We start from the raw sequence: 26375 nt of genomic DNA, 5'->3' as shown, positions 1-26375 counted from the left end.
AAAAAACTGTTTCACATAAGAATGCCCTGGTGAAGTAGTAAAAATTATTAATGTCATCAAAATCTCAACCTTTGGGTCTTTTTAATATTCTGTGTGACCAAATGGGATGTATAAGGCACTTCTTTGGAATACCAAAATCTAATGATTCTCTCAAGAAAAAGCACTTGTACAATTAATTGTTTGAGCTGCAAGCTGAATTAGCTGCTTTTTTTATGGAACACCATCTTTTTCTTGAAAGAACAACAGACACCAAACTACAGTAATTCAGACTTGAGTATCTGTCATTTTCTCAAAAATGAATGAAGTGAGTCTGCAAGAAAAATAACTGGCAGTATTTGTATCCAATGATAACATTCTAGCTTTCAAGCAAAACTTAGAATTTTGGGAAACTTGTATATGCCACTATAAGCTTGACATCATCCCAATACTATGACTTTTTTTTTTTTTTTTAATGAAATCAGTGGTAATATTAATGAATGTGATCTTTGATGCTGTACAAAGAAATGTGTCAACATTTGAAAGATAGGCATAATTCAATGAACCAATATTTTCCAAATGGCCAGTGCATCATGGTACAAAATCATGCATGGGTAATAGAAATTTTCAAGGTACAAAATAGGGCACTAGATTTTAATGTGAAAGACTACATAACCTTCACTGCTATGGTTTCAGATTCCACATTGGAACCATCCTTTAAGAAACTAGCTAGGACTTGTCCAGTTTTGGTGTAGTATCAAAGAAGATTATCCCCATTTATCTGAAAAAGTTATTATAATACTCCTCCTTTTTTCAAGTACATATCTGTGTAATGCTGAATTTTATTCATATATTTCAACCAAAGCAATATATTGCAATAGACCCATTGCAGAAGAAGATGTGAGAATCCAACTGTTTTCTGGTAAGTAGTCATTAGGGAAATTTGTAAAAAATGTAAAACAATGCTACTCTTCTAATTTTTCATAAAATGTGTTATTTATATTAACATGTAGTAGGTTTGTTATTGTGTTTTAGGATGTATCAATTCTTAAAAATTTCTCTCATTTCAATTTCTAATACAGCAGCTATCAATAGACATAACACTCACAAACAAAAGCTCTTTGAATCTTCAATTTTTAAGTGTGCAAAGTGGTCTTGAGATAAAAAATGTGGAGAATTAGTGCTGTATTCATTCCATGTTTGACATGGCTAGGGGTAAAAAGGAGACGGGAGGGCTGGAAAAGGGAACATTGATAGTGCCCCAGTTGCAACCCTAGTGGGAGAGTTGACATCAAGGAAGTGACATCCCTTAACTTTATCTGCTACTTGGGTAAATCTCTTCATACCTTTTATGGGGCTAAATTTCTTAAGAAACATGAACATCCCTAAGATCCATGAGTAGATGCTAGAAAGTGATCATTTGAGAGAGGTTTAGGGGAGAAAATGAAAGCATTCCCATACAACCCACTCATATGCAGAGCTGCTGGCCCGGCCCCATACAAATTTGAGAAAAGTAGGGAGATCAAATGATAATGAAAAGAAAAGAAAATCACCTGCTGCCAGTTTATGACTCCCTACCCTTAGGCAAACGTACCATGAGTTTGTATACCCTGGCAGGTACTTTCTTCCCCTAGCGCCCTATGATTTACAAGCCCTGAGTTGTAAAGATGGTAAAGTAGTAATACGCAGGATTTTAAGGCACAAAGCCTCAGGACAAGCATTTGGATTCTTACAGATGATGGTGGTTAAGCATTTAATCACCAAGAGTTCTATGTATTAACCAAGGTTTGGTGCATTTATGGACAAGAAAAAGTTGGTATTGAATTTTGTAAATTTAGATATATATGAATCTGCTACAAGATACATTCTCCTTCAGACTATCACAAATGTTCTTTTCGTTTTAAAAGTGACTTCTTATTTTCAGTGAAGGAAACAAATTATTACTATGTCAGTGATAAGGCCCTTCAGTAAGTCAATAATGTTTCAGTAATTCTGAGAACACATAAATCATTCTACTAAAATTATCAGTGAAATGGCTTGGCTCTCCAGAAAAATTCAAAGTAGTTTCTTTGAAGAGTGATAAAATTAACTACTTTCTCTATCTCAATTCTGGTGACTTAATTTGAAATTTTTAAAAGGGTGTCATTGGTGGAGTTACAGGTCCTGGGAGAATTGGAAAAATGGAAGTCCCAAATGATAACACATTATCTTAGTTTCTTGTATAACTGCCCTCATTTTTCATCTTCATTTCACTAACTAAGAGTTAGGATTTGAGAACACCTGGGCCAGGTCCGCTATTATCTTCAGCAATCTTTGAAATTCCCACCTCTCCCTAGAGTAACTAGACAAAATTTTGCAGCAGTTAGTGGCAAAAATAATAGAGATCTGAAATGCAAACACTTTTCACTTCCTCTAGCAATTCCTCTTGCTCCAGGAGAATAGGACTTCATGTGTGTTTATGAAAGAAAAGTGGGCAGAGAAATATTATTAAGGTGAATAAAAGGTGGTATTATGTCCATTTCAATGCCAATATCTTCCGTGATCATTCCTGGGCTATAAAGAACAGACACCACAGAGCTTGTCAAGGATCCTCATATCTTCCTCATTAATGTTTTTCCTTATGCTTTAGGGAAGGAAATCTCCTCTGAGACTTCTTGAAAGATGTAGGAGAGAGAAATGGGTACACTGGTCTCATATGAAAATCTATTCCAACATTCCTACTTCTTTAGCTTTTGGAGTCCTTTCATATATTATGCAAGAGAAGTTCTGGCACCAAACTTCATTGAATGTAGGCCATCAGTGAGTCAAAAATTTAGTCATTCCAGCAAGCTATTAGAGCCATTTCTAGCTTTATCTAAAACATTAAATCTAGACTATCTGGTAAATGTTCTCATATCAATATATTAATCCCGAGACAAACTTATATTCTGTTCCTTTTAGCCTAACACCCTTGGAATCTATTCTCACACATATTTTCTTGGTTTCTTCTATATGAATTATCAAAATCCTGCCTTTTTTTTTTTTTTTTTTTTTTTTTTTGGTATAGGCAATTTCTCCCCAGGTCTGAATCTCCATTCTGTTTGAGCATGCTGAGATCTAACTCAAGTTTAGGTCTAGACTAAAAAATAATCAGCAGTGGGGACGGGTCTTGAGGATAATAAGTATCCCTTGTAAGTCAACTGCTTCAGATGAATTGATTATAGAGTTTTCAAGAAGGAAAGGTCAATCTTCTCTGGTTTTTTGTTTGTTTGTTTGTTTGTTTGTTTGAGACGGAGTTTGCTCTTGTTGCCCAGGCTGGAGTGCAATGGTGCGATCTCGGCTCACCGCAACCTCTGCCTCCCGGGTTCAAGCAATTCTCCTGCCTCAGTCTCCCGAGTAACTGGGATTACAGGCATGTACCACCATGCCTGGCTAATTTTGTATTTTTAGTGGAGACGGGGTTTCTCCATGTTGAGGCTGGTCTCAAACTCCTGACCTCAGGTGATCCACCCGCCTTGGCCTCCCAAAGTGCTAGAATTACAGGCATGAGCCACCGGCCTTTCCACCCACCCCCAACCGAGACAGAGTTTCGCTCTTGTTGCCCAGACTGGAGTGCAATGGTGCAATCTCGGCTCACTGCAACCTCAGCCTCCCGGGTTCAAGCGATTGTCGTGCGTCAGCCTCCCAAGTAGCTGAGATTGCAGGCATGTGCCACCACGTCTGGCTGATTTTGTATTTTTTTAGTAGATACGGGGGTTTCTCCATGTTGGTCAGGCTGGTCTCAAACTTCCGACCTCAGGTGATCTGCGCTCCCCAGCCTCCCAAAGTACCGGGATGACAGGCGTGAGCCACCACGCCCGGTAATCTTCTCTGTTATAAGAGGGGCTGCTTCTGCTTATTCCGAGGGACCTGGGCATTTAGCTTCATCCAAGTCCAGTGCAAGTCTTAGAATCCCGCTTGCTCCCAGTGCCCTGATTGTCAAATAAATGATTTAATGAGTCTCTAAATTTAATTTCCATTTTAATTCTGCAACCCACCTAGTTATATTTTTAATAATGTTGATCTTATAGCTATAAGAAATCAGAAACTTTTTTCAAAGTTGCTATAGAAGTTCTCTGTCTGAATTTGACTTGAACTTAGACTTCAAAGCCTTCAATTTGTCATTTTCTGTCTGTAAGGTTTCCAGTGCAGTCATAGATGTCATTCTACTCACAGTCCTTGTTGTTATCTGTACTACCACAATGGTAAAATGCAACAGCCACTTGATCCCTGAAGACAACTACTTCAATAGGTATTTTTTCCCAAGAAACCACAGATGATACTTTAATTAATCAGGATCCTACTTATGTTATAGATTACCAGAATCTTGTTTTCCATTGGCAAGGAACTAAGCACTTCATTCAAGGCCAGCAATATCTACAAATTAATCTCAGAATTTTTGGAGGAGTGAAAAAGAATAAATATACTACTTTCATTATTAAGTGGTTCTGAGCTGGCATATAATGAGCAGTCCCTCTTTATGTCAGAGTCCAGTCAGAAAAACAAACAAAAAAACACACTAGGTATTTCAATGGAGGAAATTTATTTATTACAGGGAAATTGGTTACACAGGCATTAGAGGGCTGAAAAAGCATGATACAAAGGCTGAAAAAGCAAAAGTCCTCTAGAAATAATAACTTCAGGAAGCAGCTACCACCTCTAGGGCCGGAGGAACAAAAGGAAAAATATGAAGTAACCAGAACTTAGAAGCCCAGAATTGCAACCACAATCTTTGTGGAAGGTAGAACCATCTGGCTGCTGTTGGTAATCTCTGAGCGGGTAAAGGCAGAATCACTGAGGCTGATTCCGGTAGTGCTGAAAGAAGCTGAAGGCTAGAACCAACTGCCACTGCTGGGGGAAGTGCCTCTAGGTGAAGAAGCATTGCTGGTCCTGTAAGCAACATTAACAAGAACAGAAAAAACAGGAAATATGTTCTCCTCTCCTTCTGCCTCCCAGTCTCTCTCTAGTGACCCCTATTGGCAGAACCGAACAGGAAGCAAGCTTACAAAGAAGTCTGAGAAACAGTTTGAAGATAACTAGTCCCATCATTACTAGTAGGGAAGAGTACAGAAGGTGGATTTAGAGGTGAGGGGCAATAGGTAAATGACTTTGCACAGATGGTGTTCATGCTCAATGTTTCTCTTCTGAACAATTTTGAGATTTGGTGTTAAAGCACCTTTTGGCCAGGCATGGTGGTTTATGCCTGTAATCCCATCACTTTGAGAGGTGGGGTTGGGGTGGGGATTGCTTGAGGTCAGGAGTTTGAGACTACCCTGGGCAACATAGTGAGATGCTCATCTCTATTTAAAAAAAAAAGAGAGAAAAAAAAGGACCCAAGGCCATATATCTGTTTCATTTCTAGAAACTCTCCACAGTGTCAGAGGAAGACTGCAAATCTTTTGGTATTACTTTGCCTATGTGGGCTCTTTTTTGGTGCCATATGAATTTAAGAATTGTGGTCCTACATTCACAGATCATTCCTAGCCTAGTGAAAACAGAGAGAAACAGAAATAAACAACAATATTAGTTTGAGTAGCTGGAGAGGATCAGAGGAGTACTTAAATATTCCTTGCTCTACTCTCAATCCCAGAAATTAAAAGAATAATTGTAGTATTTCATAAATAAGAAGTATTAAGCTCGAAGTAGTTTGCTAGTCACTGACTTACATCATGAACATTAGACACTATAATTCTCAATGTGCCTCAGTTACCACATCTGAAAAAAAATGATGATAATAATATCTACCTCACACCAATCTCTTCAGAAATCTTATAGGGAGACGTTACTGTGGATAACATCAAGTTGGCAGGCTAAGTATCTGTTAAAGATTAGCATAAACCTGATGTCAAAGCTGGAGGACAATAGACCATGAAAACAAAAGAAGAAATTTCTGGCAAGTCTCAATTACAAATATGAATTTTAAAATGATAAATAATGTATTACCTAATTAAATCTAATATTATAATATTTTTAAAAATCAATTCATCATGACCCAACAGGATTGCTTCTAAGAAAGTGAGGTTGCCTCAACACTGGGAAATGTTTAATGTAATTAATTACATAAACTCAGATTGAAGGAGAAAATCATGTATTCATCTTGATAAATGCTAAAAACAGCATTTTAAAGATTAAATACTTATTTCTAATTTTAAAAAGAGAAATTCCCTCACAAAGAATTATTAGAAGCCTACATAAAATATCATGCTTTCATGATGAAACACTGGAAGTATTCTCACTAAAGTCAGGAACAAGACAAGGATACCTGCTGTGTCATCTCCAAGTTTAGACTATACATTGTAGAAGATAAGATTTGATAAGAAAAGTAATTAAGAGGTACCAATATGAGAAAGGGAAATACCATTTACAGCTGAAATATTAGAACTAATAAGATATTTAGTAAAGAATGGGCAAATACAAGATCAACACACAAATTTGTGGAAATATACAAGCCTCCTAGATTCAATCAGGAAGAAATAGAAACCTGGAACAGACCAACAACAAGCAGTAACAATGAATGAGTAACTTTTAAAAACTGCCAACAAAAAAAAGTCCAGGACCAGATGGATTCACAGTTGAATTATATCAGACATTCAAAGAAGAATTGGTACCAATCCAACTGAAACTATTCCAAAAGTAGAGAAAAAGGGAATCCTCCCTAAGTCATTCTGTGAAGCCAGTATCACCCAAATACCAAAACCAGGAGACGACTTAACAAAAAAAGAAAACTACAGACCAGTATCCCTGATGGACATAGATGCAAAAATCCTAAAAAGAAAAAAAAAAAAAAAACCTAGCTAACCAAATCCAACCACATATCAAAAGATAATACTTCATGATCAAGTGGGTTTCATACCAGAGATACAGGAATGGTTTAATGTATACAAGTCAGTAAATGTGATACATTACAGAAACAGAATTAAAAACAAAAATCATAGGATCATCTCGATAGATGCAGAAAAAGCATTTTATAAAATCCAGTATCACTTTATGATAAAAACTCTCAACAAAATAGGCATAGAAGGGACATAACTCAAAATAATAAAAGCCATATATGACAAACTCATATCCAACATAATACTGAATGGGGAAAAGTTTAAAGCACTCCCCCCAAGAACTGGAACAAGACAAAGATGCCACTTTCACCACTTCTATTCAACATACTACTGGAAGGGCTGGCTACAGAAATCAGACAAGAGAAAGAAATAAAGGACATCCAAATAGAAATAAAGGAAATCAAACTGTTGCTGTTCACTGATGATATGATCGTATAACTAGAAAACCCTAAAGACTCATCCAAAAATCTCCTAGATCTGATAAACGAATTCAGTAAAGTCTTAGGATACAAAATCAATGTACACAAATCAGTAGCCAATAACCAAGCTGAGAACCAAATCAAGAACTCAATCCCTTTTACAACAGCTGCAAAATGCAATACAATACTCAGGAATATACTAAACCAAGGAGGTGAAAGATCTGTGCAAGGAAAACTATAAAACATTCCTGAAGGAAGTCATAGATGACACAAACAAATGGAAACACATGCCATACTAATGGATAAGTAGAATAAATATTGTGAAAATGACCATACTCCCTAAAGCACTCTACAGATTCAATGTAATTCCCACCAAAATGCTATCATCATTCTTCACAAAACTAAAAAAAACCAATTCTTAAATTCATATGGCACCAAAAAAGAGCCCACATAGGCAAAGTAATACTAAGCAAAAAGAACAAATCTGGAGGCATCACATTGCCTGACTTCAAATTATACTATGAGGCTATAGTTACCAAAACAGCATGTTATTGGTATAATAATGGGCATGTATACCAATGTAACAGAATAGAGAATCCAAAAATAAGACCAAATGCTTACAGCCAACTGATCTTTGACAAAGCATACAAAAATGTAAACTGGGGAAAGGATACTCTATTCAATAAATGAAGCTGGGAAAACTGGCAAGCCACCTTTAGAGAATGAAACTGGATCCTCATAGCTTACACAAAAATCAACCCAAGATGGATCAAAGACTTAAATCTAAGACCTGAAACCATAAAAATTCTAGAGGATAACATCAGAAAAACTCTTCTAGACATTGGCTTAGGCAAAGAATTCATGACTAAGAACCCAAAAGCAAATGCAACAAAACAAGAATAAATAAATGGGACCTAATTAAACAAAGAGCTTCTGCACAGCAAAAGAAATAATCAACAGAGTAATCAGACAACTCACAGAGTGGGAGAAAATATTTGCAAACTATGCATCCAACAAAGGACTAATAACCAGAATCTACAAGGAACTCAAACAAAGAAAAAAAATAAGCCTATTGAAAAATGGGCAAGGAATATGAATAGAAAATTCTCAAAAGAGGATATACAGGCTGGGCATAGTAGCCTGTAATCCCAGCACTTTTGGAGGCTGAGGTAGGTGAGTCACTTTGAGCTCAGGAGTTCAAGACCAGCCTGGGCAACATGATGAAAACCTATCTGTACAAAAATTAGCCAGGTATGGTGGCTCATACCTGTAGTCCCATCTATTTGGAAGGTTGAGGCTGGAGGATCAGTTGAGCCCAGAAAGCAGAGGTTGCACTGAGCTGAGATAACATCACTGCACTCCAGCCTGGGTAACAGAGTAAAACTCTGTCTCAAAGAAAAAAAAAAAAAAGAAAAAAGGGGGCAATAAACATATGAAAAAATGTTCAACAACACTAATTAGCAGGGAAATGCAAATTAAAACCACAATGAGATACCACCTTAATCCTGCAAGAATGGGCATACTTTAAAAGTCAAAAATCAATAGATGTTGGTGTGGGTATGGTGAAAAGGGAACACTTTTACACTGCTGGTGGGAATGTAAACTAGTACAACCATTAAGGAAAACAGTATGGAGATTCCTTAAAGAACTAAAAATAGAACTACTATTCAATGCAGCAATCCCACTACTGGGTATCTACACAAAAGAAAACAAGTCGTTATATGAAAAAGACACATGTACACACATGTTTATAGCAGCACAACTCACAATTGCAAAAATGTGGAACCAACCTAAGTACCCATCAACCAACGAGTGGATAAAGAAAATGTGGTGTATATATATACCACGGAACACTACTCAACCACAAAAAAAATAAAATAATGTCTTTTGCAGCAACTTGGATGAAGCTGGAGGCCATTATTCTAAGGTAGGTAACTCAGGAATGGAAAACTAAATATCATATGTTCTCACTTATAAGTGGGGCGGAGCTAAGCTAGGAGGATGCAAAGGCATAAGAATGAATTAACAGAATGTTGAGACTTGGGGTGGGGGAAGGGTGGAAGGGAGATAAAAGACTACATATTTGGTACAATGTACACTGCTCAGGTGGCAGGTGCACCAGATCACAGAAATCACCACTAAAGAACTTGTCCTGTATTCCAAAAACTATTTAAATGTTTTAAAATTAAAACTTTTTTAAAAAGATCAACACACAAAATTCAGTAACTAGGGACTTTCATCTGCCCATACTGGCAGAGTACCTTGGTTATACTAACCCTCGTTTAGATAACAATAATAAAATCTGGAAAAAAAAATTTAAATTATTCAAAGGCACTGGAGGCTGGGTGTGATAACTCACACCTGTAATCCCAGCACTTTGGGAGTCTGAGGGGGACAGATCACCTGAGGTCAGGAGTTCAAGATCAACATGGTGAAATACTATCTCTACTAAAAACACAAAAAATTAGCCGAGCATGGTGATGCAACCTGTAATCTCAGCTACTCGGGAGACTGAGGCATGAGAATTGCTTGAACCCAAGAGGCAGGGTGTGAGCCGAGATCGTGCCACTGCACTCCAAACTGGGCAATAGAGTGAGACTTCATCTCAAATAAAATAAAATAAAATAAAATAAAATAAAATAAAATAAAGTGCCTGACAGATAAATAAGTGCTTAATAAGGCAACAATGGGAATTGCTAAAGGCCAGGAGTTGCAGACCAGCCTAGGCAACATAGCAAGACCTTATCTCTATGACAAATAAAAACTTAGCCAGGCCTGGTGGTGTATGCCCATAGTCCTAGCTACTTGGGGGACTGAGGCAGATGGATCCCTTGAGCCCAAGACATTGAGGCTGCAGCGAACTATGATCATGCTACTGCACTCTAGCCTGGGTGACAAAGATAGACCCTGTCTCAAACCACACACACACACACACACACACACAAACACACACACAAAACACAACAACTCCAAAGGAACACAATAATTCTCTGATAACAGATCTGAAAAAAAAGGAAATTTATGAAATGCTTGAAAAGAATGAGAAACTCAGTGAGTTACAAAAGAACACAGGTAAAAAACAGAAATCAAGGAAACAATTTATGATTGGGAGGCTGAGGCAGGCAGATCACAAGGTCAGGAGATCAAGACCATCCTGGCTAACATGGTGAAACTCCGTCTCTACTAAAAAAAATACAAAAAATAGCTGAGCATGGTGGTGGGTGCCTGTAGTCCCAGCTACTCGGAAGGCAGGAGAATGGCCTGAACCCGGGAGGTGGAGCTTGCAGTGAGCCGAGATCGTGCCACTGCACTCTAACCTGGAGACAGAGCGAGATTCTGTCTCAAAAAAATAAAAATAAACAAATAATAATTCAACAATGCAATAGGTATCATTTAATAAAAAACAAACAGGTGACCGAGCGCGGTCGCTCATGCCTGTAATCCCAGCACTTTGGGAGGCCGAGGTGGACAGATCACGAGGTCAGGAGATCAAGACTATCCTGGCTAACACAGTGAAACCCTGTCTCTACTAAAAAATACAAAAAAATTAGCCAAGTGTGGTGGTGGGCACCTGTACTCCCAGCTCCTCAGGAGGCTGAGGCAGGAGAATGGTGTGAACCCAGGAGGCGGAGCTTGCAGTAAGCCAAGTTACTCCAGCCTGGGCAACAGAGCGAGACGCTGTCTTAAAAAAAAAAAAACACACACACACACACACACACACACACACACACAAATCCTGGAACTGAAGAATTCAATGAATGAAATAAAAAATACTAAAATACTATAGACAACTTCAACAACGGACTAGATCAGGCAAAAGAAATAATTTCTGGCTGGGCACATTGGCTCATGCCTATAGTCCTAAGACTTTGGGAGACCGAGGTGGGCAGATCACTTAAGGTAAGGAGTTTGAGACCAGCCTGGCCAACATGGTGAAACCATGTATCTACTAAAAACACAAAAATTAGTTGGGCATGGTGGCACACACCTGTAGTCCCAGCTACTCAGGAGCTGAGGCAGGAGAATCACTTGAACCCAGGAGGTGGGGGTTGCAGTAAGCTGAGTTGCGCCACTGCACTCTAGCCTTGGTGATAGAGTGAGACTCCATCTCAGGAAAAAAGAAAGGAAGAAAGAAAAGAAAGAAAGAAGAAAAGAAAGAAGGAAGGAGAAGGGGAAGGGGAGGGAATTTCTGAACTTGAAGACAGCTCAGAAAAAAAAAAAAAAAAGAAGAAAGCCTACATAACATATAGAACACCATAAAGTGACCAAATGTTCAAATTCTGGGAATTTCAGAAGGAAGAGAAATGAGCAAAGGCATAGGAAATCTATTTAACAAAATAATAGCTGACAATTTCCCAAGTCTGGCAAGAGATTTAGACATCCCAGATACAGCTCAGAGATCCTCGAATAGCTTCGACCCAAAAATGTCTTCTCCAAGACATATTATAGTCAAACCGTCAAAAGTCAAAGACAAAGAGAGAATTCTAAAAAGAGCAAGATAAAAGCATCAAGTCACGTATAAGGGAATCCCCATCAGTCTAACAGCAGATTTCTCAGCAGAAACTTTACAGGCCGGAAGAGAATAGAATGGTATGTTTAAAACACTATCAGCCAAAAATACTAAACCCAGCAAAGCTATTCTTCGAAAATGAAGAGAAATAAAATGCCAGACAAGCAAAAACTGAGGGAACTCATCACCACTAGACTGGTCTTACAAGACAGGCTTAAGTCAGTCCTATATCTGAGAGCAAAAGGACAATATTTGCCATCAAGCAAACACATGCAAAAGTAAAACTGGTACAGTATATACATAAATAAGAAAGAGGAAGAAGTCAAACATTACCACTACAGAAATCCACTAAACCTCAATGATAAACAGTAAAAGAGGAAGAAAGGGACAAAGGATATACAGACAAGCACAAAACAACAAAATGACAGAAATAAGTTCTCACATATAAATAATAATTTTTGTTTTGTATTTGTTTGTTTTTAGACAGTCTCACTCTCTTGCCCAGGCTGGAGTGCAGTAGCATGTTCTCGGCTCACTGCAACCTCTGCCTCCCAGGCTCAAGCAATCCTCCCACCTCAGCCACCTGGGCAGCTGGGACTACAGGCGTATACCACCATGCCCGGCTAATTTTTGTATCTTTTGTAGAGATGAGGTTTTGCCATGACATCCAGGCTGGTCTCAAACTCCTGGACTCAAGCAATCATCCCACCTCAGATAAAGAATAATGTTATCTCCATTATCTGGCAAAAGGCTTTACTAAATTGGATGCCCAATAAAGAAAGAAAATGTTGATGAAAGCAAACAAATAAAAATGGAATAGGGAGTTTCCTACCGCTCATTGATTGTTATGGTACCAGTTGAATTAATATATCACAGTAACAGTTGCATCACATCAAAAAAACTATATGATTATCTCAACAGATGTAGATAAGCATTTGATCCCTTCACAATAAAAACTCTCAACAAATTAGGCACAGGAGGAACATACCAAAACATACTAAAGGCCATATATGACAAACCCAGAGCTAACCTACTCAGTGAGAAAAGCTGAAAGCCTTTCCTCTAGGAACTAGAACAAGACAAAAATTCTCACTTTCACTACACTTATTCAACATAGTACTGGAAGTCCTACCCAAGCAATCATGCAAAAGAGAGAAATAAAAAGCATCCAAATTGAAAAAGAGGAAGTGTGGCTGGGCACCATGGCTCACGCCTGTAATCCCAACACTTTGGGAGGCCAAGGTGGGCAGATCACCCGAAGTCAGGAGTTCAAGACCAGTCTGGCCAACATGGCAAAACCCCGTCTCTACTAAAAATACGAAAAGTAGCCTGGTGTGGTGGTGCGTGCCTGTAATCCCAGCTACTCAGGAGGCTGAGGCAGTAGAATCACTTGAACCCAGGAGGCAGAGGTTGCAGTGAGCAGAGATTGTGCCATTGCACTCCAGCCTGGGAAACAAGAGCAAAACTCTATCTTAGGAAAAACAAAAAAGTAAAAGAGGAAGTCAAATTGCCCCTCTTTGTAGATGACATGATCTTATATATAGAAAAACCTAAAGGCACTGCCAAAAAACTGTTAGGACCAATAAATGAAATCAGTAAAGTTGCAGGATACAAAATCAACATACAAACATCAGTAGCATTTTTATATACCAATAACAAACTACACAAAAAACAAATCAATAAAATAATCCCATTTACAATAGCTACAAACAAAATGCCTAGGAATAAATTAGCCAAGGAAGTGAAAGACCTCTACAAGGGGATCTATAAATCACCAATGAAAGAAATTGAAGAGGACACAAAAAAATGGAAAGACATCTCATCCTCATGAATTGGAAGGATTAATATTGTTAAAATGGCCATACTACTTAAGGCAATTTACAGATTCAATGCATGCCCTATAAAAATACTAATTACATTCTTTATAGAAATAGAAAAAAAAAAAAAAAAATCCTGGGCTGGGGGTAGTGGCTCACGCCTATAATCCCAGCACTTTGAGAGGCTGAGGAAGGTAGATCACAAGGTCAAGAGATAGAGACCATCCTGGCCAACATGGTGAAACCCCGTCTCTACTAAAAATAGAAAAATTAGCCGGGCATGATGGCAGGCACCTGTAGTCCCAGCTACTCAGGAGGCTGAGGCAGGAGAATCACTTGAACCTGAGAGGCAGAGGTTGCAGCGAGCCAAGATTGTACCACCGTACTCCAGCCTGGTGACAGAGCGAGACTCGGTTTCAAAAAAAAAAAAAAAAAAATCCTAAAATGCGTATGGAACCAAAAAAGAACCTGATTAGACAAAGCAATCCTAAGCAACAAGAACAAAGCTGGAGGCATCATACATACAAAAATCAATTCAAAATGAATTAAAAACATAAACTTAAGACCCAAAATTATAAAAAATACTAAAAGATAAAATAGAAGAAATGCTTCAAGACATTAGTCCAGGCAAAGATTTATGGCTAAAACTTCAAAAACACAGGCAACAAAAACCAAAATAGACAAATAGAACAATATTAAACTTCAGCAAAGGACTAGCATCTAGAATATGTAAAGAATTCTCATGCCTGTAATCCCGGCACTTTAGGAGGCCAAGAAGGGAGGACTGCTTGAGACCAGAAGTTCGAGACCAGCCTGGGGAACATAGTGAGACTCTGTCTCTAAAAAAGTACAAAATTAGCCAGGCATCCTAGCTACTTGGGAGGCTGAAGCCACATGATCATTTGATCCCAGGAGTTTAAGGTTTCAGTGAGCTATCATTGCACCACTACTCCGGCCTGGGTCGCAGAGCCCGATCCTGTCCCCCCACCAAAACAAAAAAAAATTCCTAAAACTCAACAGTAAAAAAAAAAAAAAAAAAAAAAAAAAAAGATCCAATTAGAAAATAAACAAAAACAAAAGACATGAAGAGACATTTTATCAATTAAGATATACAGATGGCAAATAACACATTAAGAGATGTTCAACATATTAGCCATAGGAAAAAATACAAATTAATACTACAGTGAGATATCACTATACACCTACTAGGATGGCTAAAATACAAATTGTAACAATGCCAAATATTAGCAAGAATGTGGAAACACCTGATCATTCATACATTGCTAATGGAAATGTAAAATGGTACAGCCAAACCGGAAAACAGTTTTTCAATTTTTTAAAAAGTTAGACATAAAATTACCATCCATTATACCATGCATATAATTGCACTTTAGGCATATATCCTGAAAAATGAAAACTCATGTTCACACAAAACCTGTACCCAAAAGTTTATAGCACCTTTATTCATAATAGCCAAAAACTGGAAATAACCAAGATGTCCTTCAACATGTGACAGGTCAAACAAGTTGTGGTATACCCATACTATGGAATACTGATCAGCAATAAAAAGGAATGAACTATTGTTATATTATCTTGGTGAATCTCCAGAGAATTATGCTAAGTGAAAAAAATTTCAATCTCAAAACGTTACCTAATGTATATAAATGATTCCACTTATTATAACATTCTCTATAGCCCAGGTTGCAATGCAGTGGCATGATCACAGCTCACTGCAACCTCTGCCTCCAGGGTTCAAGCAATTCTCCTGCCTCAGCCTCCTGAGTATCTGGGACTACAGGCGCTGGCTAATTTTTGGTATTTTAGTAGAGATGGAGGTTTCACCATGTTGCCCCGGCTGGTCTCAAACTCCTGAGCTCACACAATCTGCCTGCCTCGGCCTCCCAGTGTACTGGAAATACAGGCATAAGCCACTGTACCTGGCCTACATAATATTCTTGACATGGCAAAACTACAGAAATGGAGAACAGATTAGTTGTTGCCAGGGGTTAAGTGGGAGTGGCAGAGAAATGAGTGTAACTATAAATGGACAACACCAGAGATTCTGATGGAAATTCTCTTTATCTTGATTGTATCAATGTCAACATCCTTGTGATATTGTACTGGAGTTGTATAAGATGTTACTACTGGGAAAAGTGAGTAAAGGGTACCTGAGATCTCTCTGTATTATTTCTCACAACTGCATGTGAATCCACAGTTATCTCAAAATAAACCATTTAAATTTTTTAATCTACGAGGAAAAAAAGAACTGTAAAAAGTAAGAGCAATTTTGGGAGTGGAAAGTAGGAAGGGAGTCAAAACAAGAATGGCAGAATGTTGATAACTGTTGAAACTTTGGGGTGGGTACGTGGCCGCTCATAACCATTCTGTTTACTTTGTATATATTTGAAATCTTCCATAATAAAAGAAAAATTAAATTATCAGGTAGGATATAGAAAAAATAATAATAATAAATAATAACTTCTCTCATCGATAATTAACTATTAGAAAATAGAATTTTACAACTGAATTCATGATAAAAACCATAACTATAAAATAACAGAGAATTAACTGTGTAATAAACATTAAGACTCAGATAAAGAAAATTACATAAATACACTGAAAATCCTAAAAAAAAAAAAAAAAGACAAAAGCAGACCTAGGCCGGGCGCGGTGGCTCAAGCCTGTAATCCCAGCACTTTGGGAGGCCGAGACGGGCGGATCACGAGGTCAGGAGATCAAGACCATCCTGGCTAACACGGTGAAACCCCGTCTCTACTAAAAACTACAAAAAAAAAAAAACTAGCCGGGCGAGGTGGCAGGCGCCTGTAGTCCCAGCTACCCGGGAGGCTGAGGCAGGAGAATGGCGTGAACTCGGGAGGCGGAGCTTGCAGTGAGCTGAGATCTGGCCACAGCACTCCAGCCTGGGTGACAGAGCGAGACTCCGTCTCAGGAAAAAAAAAAAAAAAAAAAAAAAAAAAAGCAGACCTAAATGGTGGCCTAAATAAATGGAAAAACACACCATGATCCATACTGAAAAGACTCACTACTATAAAAATGCCAACTCTCCTACATTTATTTAATGTATGATTCTTAACCAAAATCCCAGTGTTATTATTTATAGAGCCTAAAAAGCTCATTCTAATGTTACTATTGAAGAAAAAATGCACAAGATTTTGCCCTGCAATTTGGGGGGGAAAAAAAGAATGAGGAAAAACATTGTATATCAGATATCAAGATAGATTATGCAGTTACAGAAAACAGTAAAAATTAAATAATGCAATATTAATACTGAATTAGGCAAATGGCTCTGTCTAGAAATAGAATCAAGAATTACGAATGTTTGATATTTTTGAAAGATGGCATTTCAAATTACTGGGATTAAAATGAACTAATTAGCATATTTGAAGCAACTGGCTAAACATTTGGTAAAATAATAAAATAGGTTCCTTTCTCATAGCTATTCAGAATACACCTCACAAGGATTAAAGAGCACTTGATGCTTTAAAAAATAGCAGAAACAATATGAAGACACTATTTTATAATCTTAAGGTAGGGATGATAGAAGAGTTTCCTTCTTAAGAAGACACAAATCCCAAAAGTCATAAATGTGTGAGGCAAAGTAGCAAACATCTGCCTCTGGCTAGCCTCACAGTCCGCCCTTGCTGTGAAGAACCACGTTTGCTCATTCTGCTTGTCAGCATAAACTTCCCAAACCCCTGACTCAGTGACTGAGCTCAGCTCTCTGGAAAAATGCTTGAAGACCATAAGTAGGATAGAGCACAGTTTCCCATGTCTGAATCACTGCATTTGTGGAAAAGATAAGTTCAGTGAGCCCTTACCTTTTCCTATCCATAACAATCTGACAGGATTAATGAATATGCCTCTGTGATCTATAACTAAATGTACTCTCGCTCCTGAACTTTGATGAGATTTTGCTCTAATGTAACCTCTGAGCACCTTTAGGTAACTTCCAAGCACATGCAGAACCTCCACCGCCTGTATAGAAGCTGAGGGCTGAAACGCTGCTTTGGAGCAGTCTAACAGAGACTCTCTGAAAGACTCTCCCGGGTTGCAATGCTCAGTAAGACTCTGAATAAAACTAACGTTGTGGCTGGGCGCGGTGGCTCAAGCCTGTAATCCCAGCACTTTGGGAGGCCGAGACAGGCGGATCACGAGGTCAGGAGATCAAGACCATCCTGGCTAACAAGGTGAAACCCCGTCTCTACTAAAAAATACAAAAAACTAGCCGGGTGTGGTGGCGGGCGCCTGTAGTCCCAGCTACTCGGGAGGCTGAGGCAGGAGAATGGCGTAAACCCGGGAGGCGGAGCTTGCAGTGAGCTGAGATCCAGCCACTGCACTCCAGCCTGGGTGACAGAGCAAGACTCCGTCTCAAAAAAAAAACAAACAAACAAAAAAAAAACTAACGTTGTAACTTCTGAGAATTAACTAATGCTAATTCTTTAAAAGCCTAACTTTTTTTTCCTTTAGTTGACAAATGAAAAGATTGATTTCATAATTTTATTTTATTTTATTTTATTTGAGACAGGGTCTTGCTCTGTCACCCAAGCTGGAGTGCAGTGGTGCCATCATGGCTCACAGCAGTCTCAACTTCCTGGGCTCAAGCAACCCTCCCTGCTCAGTCTCCCAAGTAGCTGAGACTATGTGTGTGCGCCACTACACTGGACTTGATTTCATAAATTTATTAAAAACTTTTTCTTCAGCAAGAAAATAGATAACAATGTAACAGCAAGCTGGGAAACATACCTAACCCAGTATTCATAATCAAAATATTTTAAGAGATTTTACAATCAATAAGACACAGACCAGCCTGGGCAATTTAGTGAGACCTCGTTTCTACAAAAAAAAAATGGCAGTAATAAATAAATAACAATTAGCCAGACATGGTGGCATGTGCCTGTAGTCCCAGCTACTTGGGTGGCTGAGGCAAGAGGATCACTGGAGCCCAGGAGATTGAGGTTGTAGTTAGTCATGACGGCACCACTGCACTCCAGGCTGGGTGACAGAGTGATACCCTGTGGAAGGAAGGAGGGAAGGAAGGAAGGAAGGAAGGAAGGAAGGAGGGAGGGAGGGAGGGAGGAAGGGAGGAAAGGAAAAAGAAAGAAAGAGAGAGAGAGGAAGGAAGGAAGAAAGGAAGGGAGGGAGGGAAGGAAGGAAAAGAGAGAGAAAGAAAGGAAGGAAGGAGAGAGAGCGAAGGAAAGAAGGAAGGAGAAAGAAAGAAAGAAAAAAGAAAGAAAGAAAGAAAGAAGAAAGAAGAAAGAAAGAAAGAAAGAAAGAAAGAAAGAAAGAAAGGAGAGAAAGAGAGAAGGAAAGAGAAACAGAAACTCACCCCATGGGGAAAATGAGAATGTCTCTGAACAGGCAGTTCACAAAAGAATAAATGTAAATGGTTGATAAACTTACAAAAAGATGCTCAACCTCATTAGTGGTTAAGAAAATTAAAATGAATTTTTAATCTGTCACATGGCAAAATTTAGAGAGACTGATACTATACAAAGCAATGTTGACCATAGGAGAAAGACACTCTTGTGTGCTATTTATGGAAGTACATTGGTAAGGCTTTTTTGGGGTACAATTTAATACATATCTTTTCAGCATGAAAGTTTAAGCCATGTTAGAAATCTAACCTACAGCAGTACACACATAGATGTGCAAAGATGTATATACAGGACATTCATTGTAGCGTTGCTTCTAATGTTGAAAAATTAGAAACAACTCAAGAATCTTTTCATAAGGGAATGATTAAATAAATCAACTGGGAAACTATGCACCTATTAAAAAGAAAGATTTACATGCTGACATGAAAATTTATTCAAGGCATATTGATAAGGTCAAAACATTATAAATATTTTATAAGTTGTGGAATAATTTATAGAATATATCAGTCACATACATTAGTATGTACACATATACATCTGGATATATACAAAACAATTAACTGTGATTACCTTTGGTTAACGAGGAGAATGGGATGGGAGGACACAAAATGAGAACTTTTTTGTGGTATGCTCAATTCTGCAAGTAAAAAAAAAAATCACAGTAAGAATGATTTATTGTGAAATGTTTGTAATTACAGTTTTTTGTTGTAGAATATATGTTACATGGGAGGCACTCAAAACCTCAAAGTAATGATACTGCATAAATTCAAGGCACTGATATTATCATACTTATTATTATTGCCAGCATCCTTATCCTCCACAACTATCAACACTGATATGCCTTTCATCAGAGAAATTTAAACAAGATTTACAAATAGAAGTTCATTTAATCACAGAGCACACCTTTGAGGCAAGGCTATAATTTCAAAATACAGACATAATAAATGACTTGCCCAGAGTCTCAAACAAGTCAGGAAATGATCCAGAGCCAAGATTCCACTCTCGTACAAATAAATACATATACTGGCTCTCAGCACAGTGCTATAAATAACCCCATCCGTTGGCATTTCAGTCTCTCCCCAAGTAATTGAGTGTTTAAATTACTTGTAAACCTTCACTTTGGCTTTAAAAATTGTCTATATCTAGCATTCTTTTTAAAGGGGTGGCTTTTAAAAGTTGAACATCAACCTTCCCGAGAAAGTTAAGGGAGTAAGATTAGTTTTCACCTTCTATAAGAGGGTAACTCTGGAAGAACATAGTGTTTTTCCAAATGACAGTTCTGACTATATTATTTAGCCCAAGATCAATAACTTAGCAGAACTACTCTGTAACTGCATTATCCCAATCCTGAAAACTTTCTTAAGAAAAGGAAGTATAAAAGACACTGATCTGAATCAGGAAAACTGATCCAAGCACTGCCTATTCCAAAAACTGTATGTTGCATATAGTTTTGCATAACCCCATCAACTTCTCTAAACCTCAGATTCCTCACTCCTTGTAAATAGGGATGAGAATACCTCCCTGCTTAATTAAATAAGTTGTCTCAAGTTTCAAATGAGAGAGCGATTGTGAAGGTACTCTGCAAAGTTCCAGACAAATGATTATTAATGGGCCAGGTACAGTGGCTCACACCTGTAATCCCAGCACTTTGGGAGGCCAAGGTGAGCAGAGCACTTGAGCTCAGGAGTTTTGAGCCCAACCTGGGCAACATGGTGCAACCCCATCTTTACCAAAAATACAAAAAAAAAAGCTGGGAGTCGGGGTGGGCACCTGTAGTCCCAGCTACCAGGGAGGCTGAGGTGGGAGAATCACTGGAGCCCAGGAGGTGGAAGTGGCAGTGAGCCAAGACTGTGCCACTGCACTTCAGCCTGGGTGACAGAGTGAGACCCCGTCTCAAAAACAAATTATTTTAATTAAATTATTATTATTTGAAACTTGGGTTCTCAATACAAGTAAACCTGTCCTTCTCCCCAAAAATATGAAAAAGTGTCTGATTTGTAATATTCAAGCCTCTCAATTTGGGGCCCAATAATTTGTTTTTTTCTAGACCAAGAGTTTCAACTGCAGTGTCTAGAAAAGGAGTATATGACATTTGTGAGGTGTGTCATGATTTAAAGTAACAAAGTGATTAGCTTTTTATAAATTAAAGAGAATTACACTAGAGATGTTGCAATATCTGCCACAGTTCTTTTCTGAGTGAACTGCCCTCCTTCACCTTCTGCTGTACCTGCTGTACACACAATCCTGCCTTTTTAATTTTTTTGAGACGGAGCCTCGCTCTGTCGCCCAGGCTAGAGTGCAATGGTTCAATCTCAGCTCACTGCAACCTCTGCCTCCTGGGTTCAAATGATTCTCCTGCCTCAGCCTCCTGAGTAGCTGGGACTACAGGTGTGCCCCACCACATCCAGCTAATTTTTGTATTTTCAGTAGAGACAGCGTTTCAGTATGTTGGCCAGGCTGGTGTCAAACTCCTGACCTCAGGTGATCTGCTCGCCTCGGCCTCCCAAAACGCTGGGATTACAGGTGTGAACCACTGTGCCTGGCTTGTTTTGTTTTGTTTTTTGAGTCAGAAGTCTTACTCTGTCACCCAGGCTGGAGTGCAATAGTGTGATTTCAGCTCACTGCAACCTCCACTTCCTGGGTTCAAGTGATTCTCCTGCTTCAGCTTCCGGAGCAGCTGGGATTACAGGCTTGCACCCCATCATGCCCAATTAATTTTTGTATATTCCTGCTCTTTTTTTTTAACCACAACCAGATCTGGATTAAAAGGTGAGCAGTTGGGGAGTTGCCCAAATGATTTATCTGAAAGGGGAACTGAAATATCACTGGAATAATCAGTAGCTATAGAGCCAATTAACATTTGCATAGGCAAATTCTTACCCAAGTAGAGGAATATAAAATTTTTCCTGCTTCAGGGAAGTGGAAACTAAAAACAATAGTATTAATCTTTCAACCTAAATAACAGAGGGAGGCTGTCTAGAAGAAAATGTTTATTTGGGAATAAAGCATTCCAGTGGGAATATGTGTGCCATAGTAAACTATGTGCACATTCAGGGAGGTAAGGGAAGACAAAGGTTTTTAAAGGGAAAAATGTGGAGGATTATAATTATTTTGAGATAATTATCTTTGGCTACAGAGATCAGTAGCAAGGGTGACACCAGTCCAAGGTTGCACAGGGAGTTGCTGGGCAGATGTCCTTGAAGAAGTATTTTTTGTGTAAGATTTTGACAGCGTTTGTGCAAGGTTGTGGTTTTGCAGTGTTTTGTGACAGTTTTTATTAGCAGGCATCTGTGCATGAGAATCCTCTCTTAATGGCCTTCCTGGGTTCTACTTGTCTGTTTTTTATTTGTTTGTTTGTTTGTTTCCCCACACACACTAGGGACTCTATCTTGATTCTGACAATTTTCACAAACCTAAGAGTTATTGGATTTATTTTTGTTGTTGTTGTTTGAGACAGGGTCTTGCTATGTTTCCCAGGCTGGCCTGGAGCTCCTGAATGGCATAAAATGTTACAAGGGATTGCATCTGAAGAAGGAGCCAAGAAATGTTTTTTGTTGTTATTGTCTATAATACTTTTAGTTGTACTTGAATTTTTAAACTCTATGCTTCCATTGCTTGGATAAAAATTAAAATTAAAACAAAACAACAAAAAGAATACCTCAAACTTGGGCCTTTAAGCCAGAACAAGTGAACTACACATCACAAGACCACCAGCTGAGGAGAGGGAGTTCCAGACATTCCTGACCATAGTTGCCTTACTTTCCACCTAGTAAGGGAGGAGACCACTCCTCATGTCATCTTATGCCCAATTTCTGCCTCCAAAGAAAGAAGAAGTAAAAACTAAAAGGCAGAAATGAAATCCAAAGGCAGACAGCCTGGCGCCACACCCTGGGCCTGGTAGTTAAAGATCGACCCCTGACCTAATCAGTTATGTTATCTATAGATTACAGACATTGTATAGAAGCGCATTGTGAAAATCCCTATCTTGTTTTGTTCCGATCTAATTATCCTGTGCATGCAGCCCTCAGTCGCGTACCCCCTGCTTGCTCAATCAATCATGACCCTCTCACACGCACCCCCTTAGAGTTGTGAGCCCCTAAAAGGGACAGGAATTGCTCACTTGGGGAGCTTGGCTCTTGAGACAGGAGTGTTGCCGATGCCCCTGGCCGAATAAACTCCTTCCTTCTTTAACTTGATGTCTGAGGAGTTTTGTCTTCTGCTTGTCCTGCTACATTTCTTGGTTTCCTGACTGGGAAGCGAGGTGATTGGCGGATGGTCGGATGGTCTAGACACCTCCTTAGGCTGCTTAAGCTTGCCCTGTGGAACATCCCTGCGGGGGACTCCAACCAGCCTGAGCAATGCGGTTCCTGAGAGTGCTCCTGGGTAGGCATTTGTCCTAGTGGGATGCCTCGCCTGAGCAGGGTGTGGCAGGCCCCCGTGGAGGATCAAAGCAGTGGCTGAACACCGGGAAGGAACGGGCACTTGGAGTCTGGACATCTAAAACTTAGTAAGACTAGTCTTTGAAACTTGCCCACTCCATTTGAGTGGAAGTGTGGCCTGATCACCCATGGTGTGCCTTTATTGGCACTTTGGTTTTGGTTTTGACTTTGTTTGAATTGCTTGACGGGACCAGTCTTGGGAACTTGCCCACTCCATTTGAGTGGAAGCGTGGCCTGATCACCCAGGGTGTGCCTTTATTGGCACTATGGTTTTGGTTTTGACTTGAATTGCTTGACAGATTGGTCCTGGGAACTTGCCTACTCCATTTGAGTGGAAGCGTGGCCTGACCACCCACGGTGTGCCTGTACCAGCACTTCGGTTTTTGTTTTGACTTGCCTTGGATTGCTTGATACTTTGGTTTTGACCTGGCTTGGATTTCTGGATACTCTGATTTTGGTTTTGATTTTGGTTTGGTGTAAACTACAAAAGTGTGTGTGTGTGCCCTTTTTACCCATTCTTTGTTTTGTGGTGTGCATGTGGTGTGAGCGTGGTGTTTTGTCTCGAGGAAACGTGGGTGAGGCACAAAGTAAGCCCACCCCACTAAGACCTATGTTGAAAAATTTCGGCCGGGCGCGGTGGCTCAAGCCTGTAATCCCAGCACTTTGGGAGGCCGAGACAGGCGGATCACGAGGTCAGGAGATCGAGACCATCCTGGCTAACACGGTGAAACCCCGTCTCTACTAAAAAATACAAAAAAAAACTAGCCGGGCAAGGTGGCGGGCGCCTGTAGTCCCAGCTACCCGGGAGGCTGAGGCAGGAGAATGGCATGAACCCGGGAGGCGGAGCTTGCAGTGAGCTGAGATCTGGCCACAGCACTGCAGCCTGGGTGAAAGAGCGAGACTCCGTCTCAAAAAAAAAAAAAAAAAAAAAAAGAAAAATTTCAAGAAAAGCATTTAAGGGAGACTATGGAGTACTATGACACCAGGAAAACTTAAAACTTTGTGTAAGATAGATTGACCAGCATTAGAGGTAGGTTGGCCATTAGAAGGAAGCTTGGACAGGTCCCCTGTTTCAAAGGTATGGCACAAGGTAACCTGTAAGCCAGGGCACCCAGACCAGCTCCAGTACATAGACACTTGATTACAACTGGTTTTAGACTCCCTGCCCCTAACACACAGTGGTTGAGAGAACAGCAGCATAGCGGCTGGCAGAGGCAAGGAAAGACCAGCAGAGAGAGAGAAAGGAAAAAGACAGATGAAAAGAGGCAAAAAGAGGCCGGGCGCGGTGGCTCAAGTCTGTAATCCCAGCACTTTGGGAGGCCGAGACGGGCGGATCACGAGGTCAGGAGATCGAGACCATCCTGGCTGACACGGTGAAACCCCATCTCTACTAAAAAAAAATACAAAACACTAGCCGGGCAACGTGGCGGGAGCCTGTGGTCCCAGCTACTTGGGAGGCTGAGGCAGGAGAATGGCGTGAACCCAGGAGGCAGAGCTTGTGGTGAGCTGAGATCCGGCCACTGCACTCCAGCCTGGGCAACAGAGCGAGACTCCGTCTCAAAAAAAAAAGAAAAGAGGCAAAAAGAGAGAGGAAGAGGCAGAGAGGAAGAGACAAAGAGGGAGTCAAGGAGAGACAGAAAGAGATAGGCAGAGAGAGAGAGGGACAGAGGCAAAAGGAAAGTCAAAGAGAGAGAGACAAAGTCAAAGAGAGAAAGAAAGATGATTTAACATTAACCACTGAAAGTTCCCTTAACCCAGCAGGTTTCCTAACAGGGGATCTAAATCTTAATTACCATACGAAGGTCTGACCAGACCTAGGAGGAACTCCCTTCAGGACAGGACGATCATGGTTCCTCCTGGGTAATAAAAAAAAAAAAGCTATCATACCAATTCTAATTTGGACAAAACAAGGTCTTATTAATAGCAAAGGATAATTAAAAACCCAAACTTACAAGGTTTTCAACAAAAGTAAAGTTTGCTAAAAGTTAACAATGTAACATGTATCACAGTAACTTCTATTCTTGTGGCCTTAGACAGTCTAGTCCACAGACATGAAAAAAGGTTCACTTTGGAAAAGAATGGTTATCATCTTCAGAAAAGAAAAGGAAAAAAGGGGGGGTGGAATTTATATAAAAGGAGTGTTATATGGTAAATTCTTGTCCTGAAATAAATTAACTGTTGTTTAAAGAAAGAAATGTTTGTAATAAAGTCAAAAAGTTGAGGCATGTCTAAAAGTTGCCTGTAAAAGTCGTGAAAAAAAAGTTATTAAAAAAAGTGTTAAAAAATTTATGCAAAAAATATTGTATAATTTAAAAGAAACTAGACCTCCTGAATGTAAAACTATTGAAAAAAGAAAAAAAAAAACAGTTTATGTGCAAGGTGTATAAGAAAAGTAAAATATACCTTTAGCAAAAGGATTATAAGGAGGTATAAGAATGTATATTTTTATCTACATTAAAAAGTTTTTAAAAAATAATTGTTTTGAAGGTTTAAGCAAGTTTTAAAACATTAATTGTAAAGAAAATTCTGTGTGTAAACATATTAGCTAAAGTTAAAGAAGTATCATCCAGTTTTTCTGTGAACTGGACATTAAAGTAGAAGCATAACAAGTTTTTCTTAAAGCATCAACCTGCTCTTTAGCAAAAATTATAAAAGGTTAAAAAGAGTCTATAAAATCTTACCTTATGGTGAAATATTAAAAATTAGATAAATATGTCTACAAGGTTTTATTAAAATTAGGTTTAACATTAATAACACACTAATATAAAGATAAAATTTAGCTTATCTGGTATAAAAATCATACGAGAAGCATTGTTAAATGTAAAATAGTATTTGGCTTTCTTTGGTTTAAAAACTAATAAAAATAGGTGCTAAAGGAAATTTCTCAGTAAAAAGGCACTAAGGACTATAAAGTCCACTGCCAAGGTCCCCACATTTAAAACAAAAGGTAAATTTCTTAGAAATTAT

At 39.0% G+C, this 26375-nt stretch overlaps 1 long non-coding RNA gene across 1 annotated transcript; it reads right to left on the bottom strand.

The window, feature by feature from the left end:
• Positions 1-4552: 4552 nt before the first annotated feature.
• On the bottom strand, positions 4553-25253 carry LOC115893565. Its single transcript, XR_004053587.1, has 3 exons — positions 25202-25253; positions 19540-19606; positions 4553-4884 (listed from the first exon to the last, which is right to left on the bottom strand). It is a non-coding gene; the product is annotated as an uncharacterized LOC115893565 (long non-coding RNA).
• Positions 25254-26375: the final 1122 nt, after the last annotated feature.

Source organism: Rhinopithecus roxellana, chromosome 15, assembly GCF_007565055.1.
Source record: "Rhinopithecus roxellana isolate Shanxi Qingling chromosome 15, ASM756505v1, whole genome shotgun sequence".
Lineage (NCBI taxonomy): Eukaryota > Metazoa > Chordata > Mammalia > Primates > Cercopithecidae > Rhinopithecus > Rhinopithecus roxellana.
The sequence above is the reverse complement of the archived record's forward strand: the minus strand, read 5'-3'. Positions and strand labels throughout refer to the sequence as shown.